General features: G+C 41.3%; 1 protein-coding gene across 3 annotated transcripts in view; it reads right to left on the reverse strand.

The window, feature by feature from the left end:
• taf2 (TAF2 RNA polymerase II, TATA box binding protein (TBP)-associated factor) overlaps positions 1 to 13269 on the reverse strand; it is a 110822-nt gene that overhangs the window by 24354 nt on the left and 73199 nt on the right. The gene's annotated exons all lie outside the window — the stretch shown is intronic.

The following is a 13269-nucleotide window of genomic DNA, read 5'->3' on the forward strand; positions in this document are numbered from 1 at the left end:
TCCAATTCTTCCAGTCATCCCCACTCCCCTGCCTTCACCCCATACCCTTTGATGCCCTGGCTAATCAAGAATCTATCTATCTCTGCCTTAAATACACACAATGACTTGGCCTCCACAGCCGCTCATGGCAACAAATTCCACAGATTTACCACCCTCTGACTAAAGTAATTTCTCTGCATCTCAGTTCTAAATGGACATCCTTCAATCCTGAAGTCATGCCCTGTTGTCCTAGAATCCCCTACCATGGGAAATAACTTTGCCATATCTAATCTGTTCAGGCCTTTTAACATTCGGAATGTTTCTATGAGATTCCGCCTCATTCTCTTGAACTCCAGGGAATACAGCCCAAGAGCTGCCAGACGTTCCTCATGCATAACCATTTCATTCCTGGAATCATTCTCCAGAATCTTCTCTGAACCCTCTCCAATGTCAGTATATCTTTACTAAAATAAGGAACCCAAAACTGCACACAATACTCCAAATGTGGTCTCACGAGTGCCTTAGAGTCTCAACATCACATCCCTGCTCTTATATTCTATACCTCTAGAAATGAATGCCAACGTTGCATTCGCCTTCTTAACTGACTCAACCTGGAGGTTAACCTTTTGGGTATCTTGCACAAGGACTCCCGAGTCTCTTCGCATCTCTGCATTTTGAATTCTCTCCCAATCTAAATAATAATCTGCCTGTTTATTTCTTCCACCAAAGTGCATGACCATACATTTCCAACATTGTATTTCATTTGCCACTACTTTGTCCATTCCCCTAAACTATCCAAGTCTCTCTGTTTCCTCAACACTACCAACCCCTCCACCTATCTTTGTTTCATCAGCAAATTTAGTCACAAATCCATTAATACCGTAGTCCAAATCATTAACATACATCGTAAAAAGCAGCGGTCCCAACACAGACCCCTGTGGAGCTCCACTGGCAACCAGCAGCCAGCCAGAATAGGATCCTTTTATTTCTACTCTCTGCTTTCTGCCAATCAACGAATGCTCCACCCATGCTAGTAACTTCCCTGTAATTCCATGGGCTCTTATCTTGCTAAACAGCTTCATTGTCAAAGGCCTTCTGAAAATCCAAGTACACCACATCTACTTCATCTCCTTTGTCTACCCTGTCTGTAATTTCCCCAAAGAATTGCAGTAGGTTTTCAGGCAGGATTTTCCTTTCAGGAAACCTTGTCAAGTGCCCCCAGGTTTTCTGTAATCTCATTCCTCACTATTAATTCCAACAACTTCCCAACCACTGATGTCAGGCTAACAGGTCTACAGTATCCTTTTTGCTGCCTCCCACCCCTCATATATAGCGGAGCAACATTTGCTATTTTCCCATCTTCCGGTACAACGTCAGAATCTATTGATTCTTGGAAGATCATCATTAATGCCACCGCAATTTCTCCAGCTACTTCCTTCTGAGCCCGAGGGTGCATTCCATCAGGTCCAGGAGATTTATCTCATAGAAACATTCTGAATGTTAATACTGAAAATATTCAGCTAATCTGATTCTAACTGCACCATTAACTCATCTGGTCCCATTTTATCAGAACGATTTTCTTGATTCTGCTCATCACTTCTCCACCTCCTGAGAATAAGGTATTTTCTCTCTTTGAACAGAACTCCTAGAAAATCCTAGAAGAACTCAGTGGATCAGGCAGCATCTACGGATGGAAATGGACAGCCAACTTTTTGAGTTGAGGCCCCTCATCTTGACTGGATGTAGTGATCTTGGAGCAATGAAAACGTAGCAGATGTAGAAAGTGGCTAGATCATAAAAGGATCCCAGATAGTCTTGGCTCGAAATGTCAATTGTTCACTTCTCTCCACAGATGACGCTTGACCTGCTGAGTTCCTCCAGCATTTTGTGTGTGTGAGGCCACAGAAAGAATTGTACACAAGAATGAATATTTTACAGGGTAGAATATTAGAGAACATGGGCTGGAGACCACACATACATGGATCGACTCTTGACTGCCTGCTTAGTTTAGAGGCAATTCTGGACAGACCACAATATCACCAGCAGGCTTCAAATCCCATGAATGAAGGAAGGCAGTCTTTATTATGACAGTCCAGATCAATGGTCTCAAGCCAATACATTGACTATTTCTCTCCACAGATATTGCCTGACGCATTGAGTTTCTCCAGCTTTTTCTGTGTTGCTCCAGATTCCAGTATTTGCAGTTTCTTTTTTCCTCTCTATTAGGGACAAGGCTATATATAACATAGAGCATCCTCTTCCAGTTCTGACAAGAGTCTCAGAGTGAAACATTAATTTTATTTCTCTTTCTACAGATGCTGCTGGACCTGCTAAATACTTTGAACATAGGGAATGGGTGGTAAAGATTTGTTAGTCAACTGGACATTGACAAAAAAACACATGAAACAGGAAATTAAAGTAACGGTGGAAGGTCATTTTATTTTCCTGAATTAATTCTCTTCCCTTTCATGCTGGGGAAGCAACACATTATAAGTACACTTTCGCACAGTAGTACAGCTAATATGCTTGATATGCTGAATTTATATAATAATAGATACAAACTCCAGCTGTTTGTCTTCAAATACATTAATCATAATCCATATTCAACTTTTGGAATTACAAAATACTTCACAAACATGATGAACTGTTTTCAAGAGATATTTCTGTTAGCTTAAGAGAACATTTAGGTGACTGTACTGAAACTGCCCTCCACTAAATATGATGTTGGAACATCCATTAAGAACATCTTGACCTTTTTCCACAGCACAGAATAATGCTCAGAGATTTCTTTCTGCAACCAAAAGTATTCAATTTTTTGAATCTTGGCATCAGCTCAATCATTTTGTAGTGAGATCAGTTCTTCCTCCACCCTTCCTATTAATACCTTATTAGAATAGATTTATGACCCAATCTGGAATTTAGATCGAGAGAAGATTGTAAGATCCTGAATCTCTCTGACCTGACTTTATGGATCTCACCCAGGTGGGCACAGTATACTTGAAGATCGGCATCTGATATTCTTTCTTTTTCTCAGGAGGCTTGAATCATGCTTTCACCTTTTATGAAGTGAACATAACCAAAAAGCAAAGATCTGCTGCCTGGCAAAGTTGACTCATCCAATTGTAGAACAAATTCTGTTGTCCTAAGTATATTGCACAATTTTCACTATGGAAAAGGATCTTAGTGATGACTTGCAGCAGACTGAAAAGAATGAGAATGTGGATATTAAAAAAGAGGATGTGCTGGAGCTTTTGGAAAGCATCAAGTTGGATAAGTCGCTGGGACTGGATGAGATATACCCTAGGCTACTGTGGGAGGCGAGGGAGGAGATTGATGAGCCTCTGGCGATGATCTTTGCATCATCAATGGGGAAGGGAGAGGTTCCGGAGGATTGGAGGGTTGCGAATGTTGTTCCTTTTTTTAAGAAAGGGAGTAGAGATAGCCCAGGAAATTATAGACCAGTGAGTCTTACCTTAGTAGTTGGCAAGTTGATGGAGAAGATCCTGAGAGGCAGGATTTATGAACATTTGGAGAGGTATAATATGATTAGGAGTAGTCAAGGGCAGGCCGTGCCTTACAAGCCTGATCGAATTTTTTGAGGATGTGACTAAACACATTGATGAAGGTAGAGCAGCAGATGTAGTGTGTATGCATTTCAGCAAGGCATTTGATAAGGTACCCCATGCAAAGGTTATTGAGAAAGTAAGGAGGCATGGGATCCAAGGGGACATTGCTATGTGGATCCAGAATTGGCTTGCCCACAGAAGGTGAAGAGTGTTTGTAGTCAGGTCATAGTCTGCATGGAGTCGGTCACCAGTGGAGTGCCTCAGGGATCTGTTCTGGGACCCTTACTTTTCGTGATTTTTATAAATGACCTGGATGAGGAAGTGGAGGGATGGGTTAGTAAGTTTGCTGAGGACACAAAGGATGGAGGTGTTGTGGATAGTGTGGAGGGCTGTCAGAGGTTACAGTGGGACATTAATAGGATGCAAAACTGGGCTGAGAATTGGCAGATGGAGTTCAACCCAGATAAGTGTGAAGTGGTTCATTTTGGTAGGTCAAATATGATGACAGAATATAGTATTAATGGCGGCATGGAGGATCAGAGGGATCTTGGAGTCTGAGTCCATAGGACGCTCAAAGCAGCTGTGCAGGTTGACTCTGTGGTTAGGAAGGCGTATGGTGTATTGACCTTAGTCAATCGTGGAATTGAATTTAGGAGCTGGGAGGGAATGTTGCAGCTATATAGGGCTCTGGTCAGACCCCACTTGGAGTACTGTGCTCAGTTCTGGTTGCCTCACTACAGGGAGGATGTGGAAGCCATAGAAAGGGTGCAGAGGAGATTTACAAGGATGTTGCCTGGATTGTGGAACATGCCTAATGAGAATAGGTTGAGTGAACTCAGCCTTTTCTCCTTGGAGCAAAGGAGAAGGAGAGGTGACCTGATAAAGGTGTACAAGGTGATGAGAGGCATTGATCATGTGGATAGTCAGAGGCTTTTTCCCAGGGTTGAAATAGTTGCCACAGAGGACACAGGTTTAAGGTGTTGGGGAGCAGGTACAGAGGAGATATCAGGGGTAATTTTTTACTCGAAGAGTGGTGAGTGTGTGTGAAGTTTTTTACTCAAAGAGTGGTGAGTGTGTGAGAATGGGCTGCCGCAACGGTGGTGGAGGCGGATACAATAGGGTCTTTTAAAAGGCTTTTAGATAGGTACATGGAGCTTAGTAAAATAGAGGGCTATAGGTAAGCCTAGTAATTTCTAAGGTAGGGACATGTTCGGCACAACTTTGTGGGCCGAAGGGCCTGTATTGTGCTGTAGGTTTTCTATGTTTCTATGTGTCTTCCACATTCTCAGATATTTCATCTTTATGTCTTTGAACAGAGTTGTCTCTGAGTGAAATCACTTCAATTAACTGGTCTGGTGACTTATACAGAACTGTACTCAGCACTTCCCTTACTGCTGACAGAATCAGCTCTTCTTCAATTGTACGAGGCTTTCCAGATTTAGCAATTGAGCATTGAAATGTTCTATGAAGCACACAAACCATCACAGCCCCTCACTCCAGGGCCTATAACTGTTCAACCTTCTCTGCATTCCTGTCCTTTTCCAATAGATTCTTTAATGACAAAAAAAACCCTTTAGTATGTGACTGCTGCCCTTCCCTAAGTTCACTCCGATATTGTGCCTCTTCCTCCTGTCCATATACTGTTCCATAACCTCACCAACTTCCCTGGTTATGGTAACAGCAAGCAATCCAGCTTCTGCTGCACACAACTTTGGTCAATCGATAATTTTCCCTCTACATGCCGCCAGTTACGCCATCACACTGTAAGCCTGTAATCTCTCAGCTGCTCTTCTTGCTGCTAAGTGCCTCCAACTGCCCCCTTTATCTTTACTGTCATCTTAGAAACTCTCACTGTTCCTGGAGGGGTCAATATTTCCCACTGTGGTAACCACTGGCTTACAACCTATACAGACAGCATTACACCATAAGACATAGGAGCATCTGGCCCATCGAGCCTGCTCCACCATTCAATCATGGCTGACCCTTTTTTTTCTCCTCCTCAACTCCAGTTCCCGGCCTTCTCCCTGTAACTTTTGATGCCATGTCCAATCAAGAACCTATCAATCTCTGCCTTAAATACACCCAATGACCTGGCCTCCACAGTTGCATGTGGCAACAAATTCCACAAATTCACCGCCCTTTGGCTAAAGAAATTTCTCCGCATTTCTGTTTTGAAAGGGTGCCCCTCTATCCTGAGGCTGTCTCCTCTGGTCTCCCACCATGGAAAACATTCTTTCCATGTCAACTCTATCTAGCCCTTTCAACATTCAAAAGGTTTCAGTGAGATCCCCCTTCATCCTTCTGAACTCCAGCGAGTATAGACCCAGAGCCATCAAACGCTTCTTGTATGATAACCCTTTTATTCCTGGAATCATCCTTGTGAACCTTCTCTGGATCCTCTCCAATTCCAGCACATCTTTTCTAAGATGAAGAGCCCAAAACTGTTCACAATACTCAAGGTGAGGCCTCACCAGTGCCTTATAAAGCCTCAGCATCACATCCTTGCTCTTGTATTCTAAACCTCTTGAAATGAATGCTAACATGGCATTTGCCTTCCTCACCATTGACTCAACCTGCAAATTAACCTTTTGGGTGTTCTGCATTTGGACCCCCAAGTCCCTTTGCATCTCAGACCTTTGGATTTTCTCCCCTTGTAGAAAATAGTCCACACATTTATTTCTACTATTAAAGTGCATGGCCATGCATTTTCCAACATTGTATTTTATTTGCCACTTTCGTGCCCATTCTCCTAAACTGTCTAAGTCCTTCTACAGCCTACCTGTTTCCTCAACACTACCTGCCACTCCACCAATCTTCGTATCATCTGCAAACTTAGCAACAAAACCATCTATTCCATCATCTAAATCATTTATATACAGCATAAAAAGAAGTGGTCCCAACACTGACCCCTGCCGAACACCACCGGTCACTGGCAGCCAACCAGAAAAGGATCCTTTTATTCCCACTCGCTGCCTCCTACCAATCAGCCAATACTCTAACTGTGTTAGTAACTTTCCTGTAATATCATGGGCTCTTAACTTGGTAAGCAGCCTCATGTGTGGCACCTTGTCAAAGGCATTCGGAAGTCCAAATATACAACATCCACTGCATCCCCTTTATCTAAATAATGTGGAATCTCCTCAAGGAATTCCAACAGGATCATCAGGCAGGATTTTCCCTTAAGGAAACCATGCTGACTTTGTACTATCTTGTCCTGTGTCACCAAGTACTCCATCATTAAGAAGAGGGACGCCTCACGTCTTAATAAGCTGGTAAGGAAGGCGGGCTCTGTCGTGGGCAAAGTACTGGAGAGTTTAACATCGGTAGCTGAGCGAAGGGCGCTGAGTAGGCTACGGTCAATTATGGATAACTCTGAACATCCTCTACATAGCACCATCCAGAGACAGAGAAGCAGTTTCAGTGACAGGTTACTATCGATGCAATGCTCCTCAGACAGGATGAAGAGGTCAATACTCCCCAATGCCATTAGGCTTTACAATTCTACCGCCAGGACTTAAGAACTTTTTAAAAGCTATTATTAATGCTTTTTGAGACGGTGATTTAGATGCATATCATTTTTTTTACTGAGTTAAGTATTGTATGTAATTAGTTTTGCTACAACAAGTGTATGGGACATTGGAAAAAAAGTTGAATTTCCCCATGGGGATGAATAAAGTATCTATCTATCTATCTATCTATCACCTCATCCTTAACAATTGACCATGGAGGTCAGACTAACTGGTCTAATTTCCTTTCTGCTGCCTTTCTCCTTTCTTAAAGAGTGGAGTAACATTTACAGTTTTTCAGTCCTCCGGCACTTTTTGAAAGATCATTTCTAATGCCACCATAACCTCTAACGCTACTTCTTTCAGTTCATCTGGTCCAGCTGACTTATGTACCTTTAGGTCTTTCAGCTTTTTCTTCAGCTCTCTCTTGTAATAGTAACTGCACCCACTTCTCTTCCTTCACCTAAGGCACACTGCTAGTGTCTTCCACAGTGAAGACTGATGCAAAATACTCATTTAGTTCATCTGCCGTCTCCTTGTCCCTCGTTATTATTTCTCCTGCCTCATTTTCTAGCTGTCCTAAATCCACTCTCATCTCTTTTATTTTTAACATAGTTGAAAAAACTTTACTATCCACTTTGATATTATTTGCTAGCTTGCTTTCATATTTCATCTTTTCCCTTCTAATGATTTTTGTAGTTGGTCTCTGTATGTTTTTTAAAACTTCCCAATCCTCTATCTTCCCACTAATTTTTGCTTTGTTGTATGCCTTTTCTTTTGCTTTTACATTAGCTATGTCTTCCTTTGTCAGCCATGGTTGTACTGTTTTACCATTTGAGTATTTCTTCATTTTTGTAAAATGCACCTTCCTCATTTTTCCCAGAAACTCACACCATTGCTGCTCTGCTGACATCCCTGCCAGCAGCTCCTTCCAGTTTACTTTGGCCAAATCCTCTTTCATACCACTGGAATTTCCCTTACTCCACTGAAATACTGCTACATCAGGCTTTGCTTTCTCCCTATCAAATTTCAAGTTGAACTCAATCATATTGTGATCACTGGTTCCTAAGGGTTCTTTTACATTAAGCTCCCTAATGGCCTGTTTCATTACATAACACCCAATCCAGTATAGTTGATCTCCTCGTACGCTCAACGACAAACTGCTCTAAAAAGCCATCTCTGAGGCATTCAACAAACTCACTCTCTTGAGATCCATTACCAAGCTGATTTTCCCAATCGACCTCCATGAGTTGTGGTAGGATTTCTTTAATTTTATGAAGTTTAAGCTTTTATTGTGTTTGTCACTATCCACAATTCATCTCATAACCCCACTCAACACAGGATTTTGTGTTAACCTTTAGGCCCCATGATTGATACAGAGTTTTTGGGGGAATAAAGATCAAAGAGTCTATACCAAGTCTTTCCAAATCTGGCTGTGTGCAGATCCTGGCACCATTAATAAATAATTAAAATGAAAAGAGAATCTTGGCTAATCGCAAAAACCAGTCTCTGCTCCTATTAAAGCAGTGACTCTCATTCCCCAGTCAAAGATTATCAAATGGAATTAATACTTCTATATACTTCCAAACATTCAGTGTAGCAAGGATGCTGAATAAGTTTGCTCCTTTTTATATGCTCAGATCTACTTTGTGATATCCAGGGGGATGAAGAGTCTGTAAAGGTTTAACGAAAGGCACTTCATTCATTTTGATGAGAAGAATTTAAATGAAAAATGGAGGAACTATACTCTAACTGCAGTAGGCAATGTAAATAAATTAGTATCAGAGAAGATATTACTGTTGAAATTAAAGAGATTAGAGGCCAAGAAAGCTACCAGACATGTTGATCTGAATCCCAGAATTATGAATTTAAGGGTAGTGGGGATAGTGGATGCAAAAGTGAACTTTCAAAAATGCCTGGATGTTGGAGCAATATCAACAAGTTGGAATATTGTGAATATGACACTGCTATTCAAAAATGGAGATAGAAAACAAGAAAATATATGCCAGAGAGTTTAAAATCAGAGACAACAGCAGAATGAATTATTGTGACTATTACACAGATTATTCAAAAATCTTAATATGATTATACAACTATCGTGCAGTAATGTGAGCTGTGAACTCAGTCACCTCCACCAGGGACACTAGCCTCCCCAGCATCCAGGACGCCTTCAAGGAGCGAAATCTCAAAGAGGTGACATCCATTATTAAGAACATGTCCTCCCCATTACCCAGGACGTCTCCTCTTCTCATTGCTACCATAAGGGAGAAGGCACGCACTCAGTGATTCAAAAATAGTTTCTTCCCCTCTGCCATCAGATTGCTGAATGGACATTGAACCCATGAACACTACCTCCTGACTTTTTTTTGCACTATTTATTTTATTTATATATTTTTAACTGTAATTTACAGTTTTTTATTATTTATTGCAATGTACTACTGCCGCATAACAACAAATTTCACAACATATGCTGGTGATATTAAACCTGACCGATTCTGATAGGAAAGGAAAATCATGTTCAATAATATCTAATGGAACTCTGAGAAAGTAACAGATAGAGTTGATCGGGAGGGGTAAGAGCTAGTAGATGTAATATATTGATGTTAAAAAAAACATCTGATGAGGCACTACACAAAAGGTTACAGAATGAGGAGCCAGAGGAAGTCATCGAGGCAGGTACAGTTGCAAGATTTAAGAGGTATTTAGATTGGTAGATGGGCTGAACATGAGCAATTGGGACTAGAGGGAGAATGCTATCATCAGCATAGACCAGTTGGGTGAAGGGCCTGCTTTCGTGCTGTAGTACTCTATGACTCACAAGGTTGAGATGAAATGTTAGGAAGGACAGAGATAAGAGACCTTAGTGATAATGGAATTTAACACATCTTGTTGATAATGTGGGTGGCAGGATGGGGATACATCTCTACCAAAGGATGTGTCAGGCACTCCCTCCCTCTGCTAGCCTGCAGATCATCCTTAAGTAAGGTGCAGCACCTGCTTAGCACCCCCCTCCCTCCTCACGTGGAGCCATGGGAGCAGGTGGTGGATGGTTGTATGAGCATATCACAAGTCCTGGTTATGCAACCACTGACAGCAGGACTATAGCATTTTTCAACAGTTGCAAACTTAAATGCTGGCATGTAGGGCTATACTGATGGGATGCACTATGAAATACAACGTAAGTATGGAGTCACTTCAGTGCAAATTGGCCTTCATGGCAAGGGTGTTAAACTACAATACTAAGAAAGTCTTGCAGAGATTATATGGGGCTTGACTAAGATTTAATTTGGAGCAATGTGTACAACAATTATTTCTAGACCTATAGGAGGATATACTCAACATCCCGTCAGTGCAGTATCGATTCACCAGTTTTCACACAGAAAGATACTGTCCCACATTCACTAGAATTAGAACAAGTTATCATCTCAGGAGATACTGTGAGGAACCAACAGAATTGACAGTGAGAGGCTCTGTTCTCAGGTTACAGAATCTAGATTTTGAGGATGCAGTCTCAGCGTAAGATATTATCTATTCAAATACCACAGAAACAAATATTTACTTAAAATATGACAAAAGATGTAGAAGCAGAATTAGGCCACTCGGCCCATTGACTCTGCTCTGCTAATCCATCATGGCTGATCCATTATCTCTCTCTATCCCTAATAACCTTCTCCCCATAACCTTTGACTAAGAACCTATCAAATTCTGCTTTAAATATACGTAACGACTTGCCCTCCACATCCGTCTGCGGCCATGAATTACACCCTCTGAATAAAGAAATTCCTTCTCAATCTCTGTTCTAAAAGGATTCCCCTGTTTTCTGAAGCTGCGTCCTCTGGTCTTAAGATTCCCCCATCAGAAGAAACATTCTCTCTATATTCACTCAGTCTAGGCCTTTCAATACTTGATAAAATATTAGTTCTTTGGAATTCTTTACCTGGAATGCTGTGAGCACTCAATTTGTGAACGTATCCAAGATCAAAATAAATGAAATCAGTGAAATTAAAGATTTAGCATAAAATAATGAATCGAATTAATTAGCAGCAGAGCATTTCAACAAATAAAATTGGGTACATGGCTGTAAAATAACCTCCTAAATTTGCCATTTCTGTCATATACCATGAAAAGAAATATCAACAGACAAATATAGGGGCAGTACAAAAATAGAAGAAAAACTGAGAGAACATTGTCAGACTACCATAGTAACTGCTGGTATTTATTCTTGACGATACCTCATTGAAGACTTTTACAAAGTTACATATTGTATATATTTTACTTCACACAAAAATTCTCCGAGATCTAATTAGTGAAATACCCCCAACCACTCCGCACATCATCTGTGGCCCACCCAATGTTGGCCCATGGGACTCACCATTGCCAGAAGTGGCCTCAGGAATCAGAAAGCAAGGTAGCAGATTGTGCCCAGTCCAATCTCCTGGGCCTGAGTCCATACACAGCTGCCCATGGAGTTCAAGATACAGGGGTTCAGGAACAGCAGCCACAGATTTGTCACAATAAAACACTGGGGCACAATACCAGTGGCCTGGGGCTACATTACTGGCAGGCATAGTTCAATCATCACATAATGATGGGGTATAGTTGTACAGTATTGGCAGACATAGGTCTACTAGCATATAATACTGGGGAGCAATACCAATAAGGGCATGTCTATCTCCTTATAAAATTGATAAATAACTGGCACACATCTATCACTATAAAATAAGGGACATGATGATTATAAAACATAGGATCAGAATTAGGCCATTCGGTCTATCATGTCTGCTCTGCCTTTCCCCAATCAACTGCACAGATGCAACTTTCACAGAAAACCCCTCAGATCATGATCCACACCTTTATTTGTCTTGAATCACTGGTCACCAGTCTCAGGCAACCCTCAGGCAGCTGAGCACTAGACCCAAGTTTTGTTTATTAATATTTATATTTACTAACAGTCATTCTTGTTGATGTTTAAAGTTCAGACAAGACATTCTGGAATACTTCCAAATGTCTAATGTCCGCCCAATCAAAGGCAAGGATGCCAAGACACTGCAGAGGCAGAACGGCAATCTCGATGCTAGACAGACTTCCAGGATGAAAGGGGTGGTTGCACTAGGAAACGCCAGGCTGATTGATATGCCACATTCCAAACAGATAAAATGCAAGACTGCATCATCAACAAATATGTCTCCATATAAAACTGGGGTACAGAACAGGTGGGCATAGCCCTCGCACTGGTACTAAACACAACCTCAAGGAACTCTTTTAAAGAGTTGGTACAGGGACAAAGGACTGCAAGATTCTTTGAATTACTACTTCTTTCCACTTCTTCTTGCTAGATTTTACTCTTGTTGAAGACTCAGATGCAAAGGAAATCTCAAATAAAGCTAATGTCGTGAAGCATAGTGATTCCTGAAGTTTGATGAGGAAAAAATGTTGTCACAAACATGGAATCTGCCTTGGGGTCTGTGCGCCCTCCCAGCCATGCTGCAGAATGGGGGCAGCAATCGTGTTTGTGAGCATGCACATTCCAGCCATTTAGCGCTTCATTGTGGTGGCATTTAACTCCCTTCGTCTCGTTTCAGTTTTATCGAGTCTTGACCAAAAACACAACAATGTCAACGCTCCCTGCTTCCCAGGAAAGAAGACTACAGTTTAGATTGATGCCATAAAGAAGTGGTATTTACCTAGTGTTGTTATTGCTTCTGAACTGCAATGTCAGCGTTGGCTTTCAGTTTGGGAATTTTAGATAACAGCCCTGTTGACCTAGCATTTATTGTTTTTCCTTTAATTGTGCACAGTTCTTATTAAAAGTCTGTGAATTATTCATCCACTTTAGCGTCACTCCCTCTGCACTTGGGCTATCACCGCACATTCCTGTCATATGTATCCGGTGCCTACATTAGGGAAATAACAAGTGTTCACCCTGACAGGAAAATGTGAACAATTACTTTCTTTTTAAAAGAAAGCACATGTTTTTTCTCCCCACTCTGAATGGACTGGAGTGTGGCCTTTAGACTTTGAGTTTACTGTTAAATGTAACAGCACACAATTTGAGAATGCATTCCCTTAAAATAAAAATCATTTGCCTGGAATGGGTATCTGTCATATCCTGTGCTAAATTTTCTTATTTATCTTTCACCGATATATTATCATTTCAGACAACGTCCCCAGTTAAAGGAGACATTTTGGCCTGATAAATGCAATGCTCCTTTAACTGT

Source organism: Hemitrygon akajei, chromosome 1 (assembly GCF_048418815.1).
Source record: "Hemitrygon akajei chromosome 1, sHemAka1.3, whole genome shotgun sequence".
Classification (NCBI taxonomy): Eukaryota; Metazoa; Chordata; class Chondrichthyes; order Myliobatiformes; family Dasyatidae; genus Hemitrygon; species Hemitrygon akajei.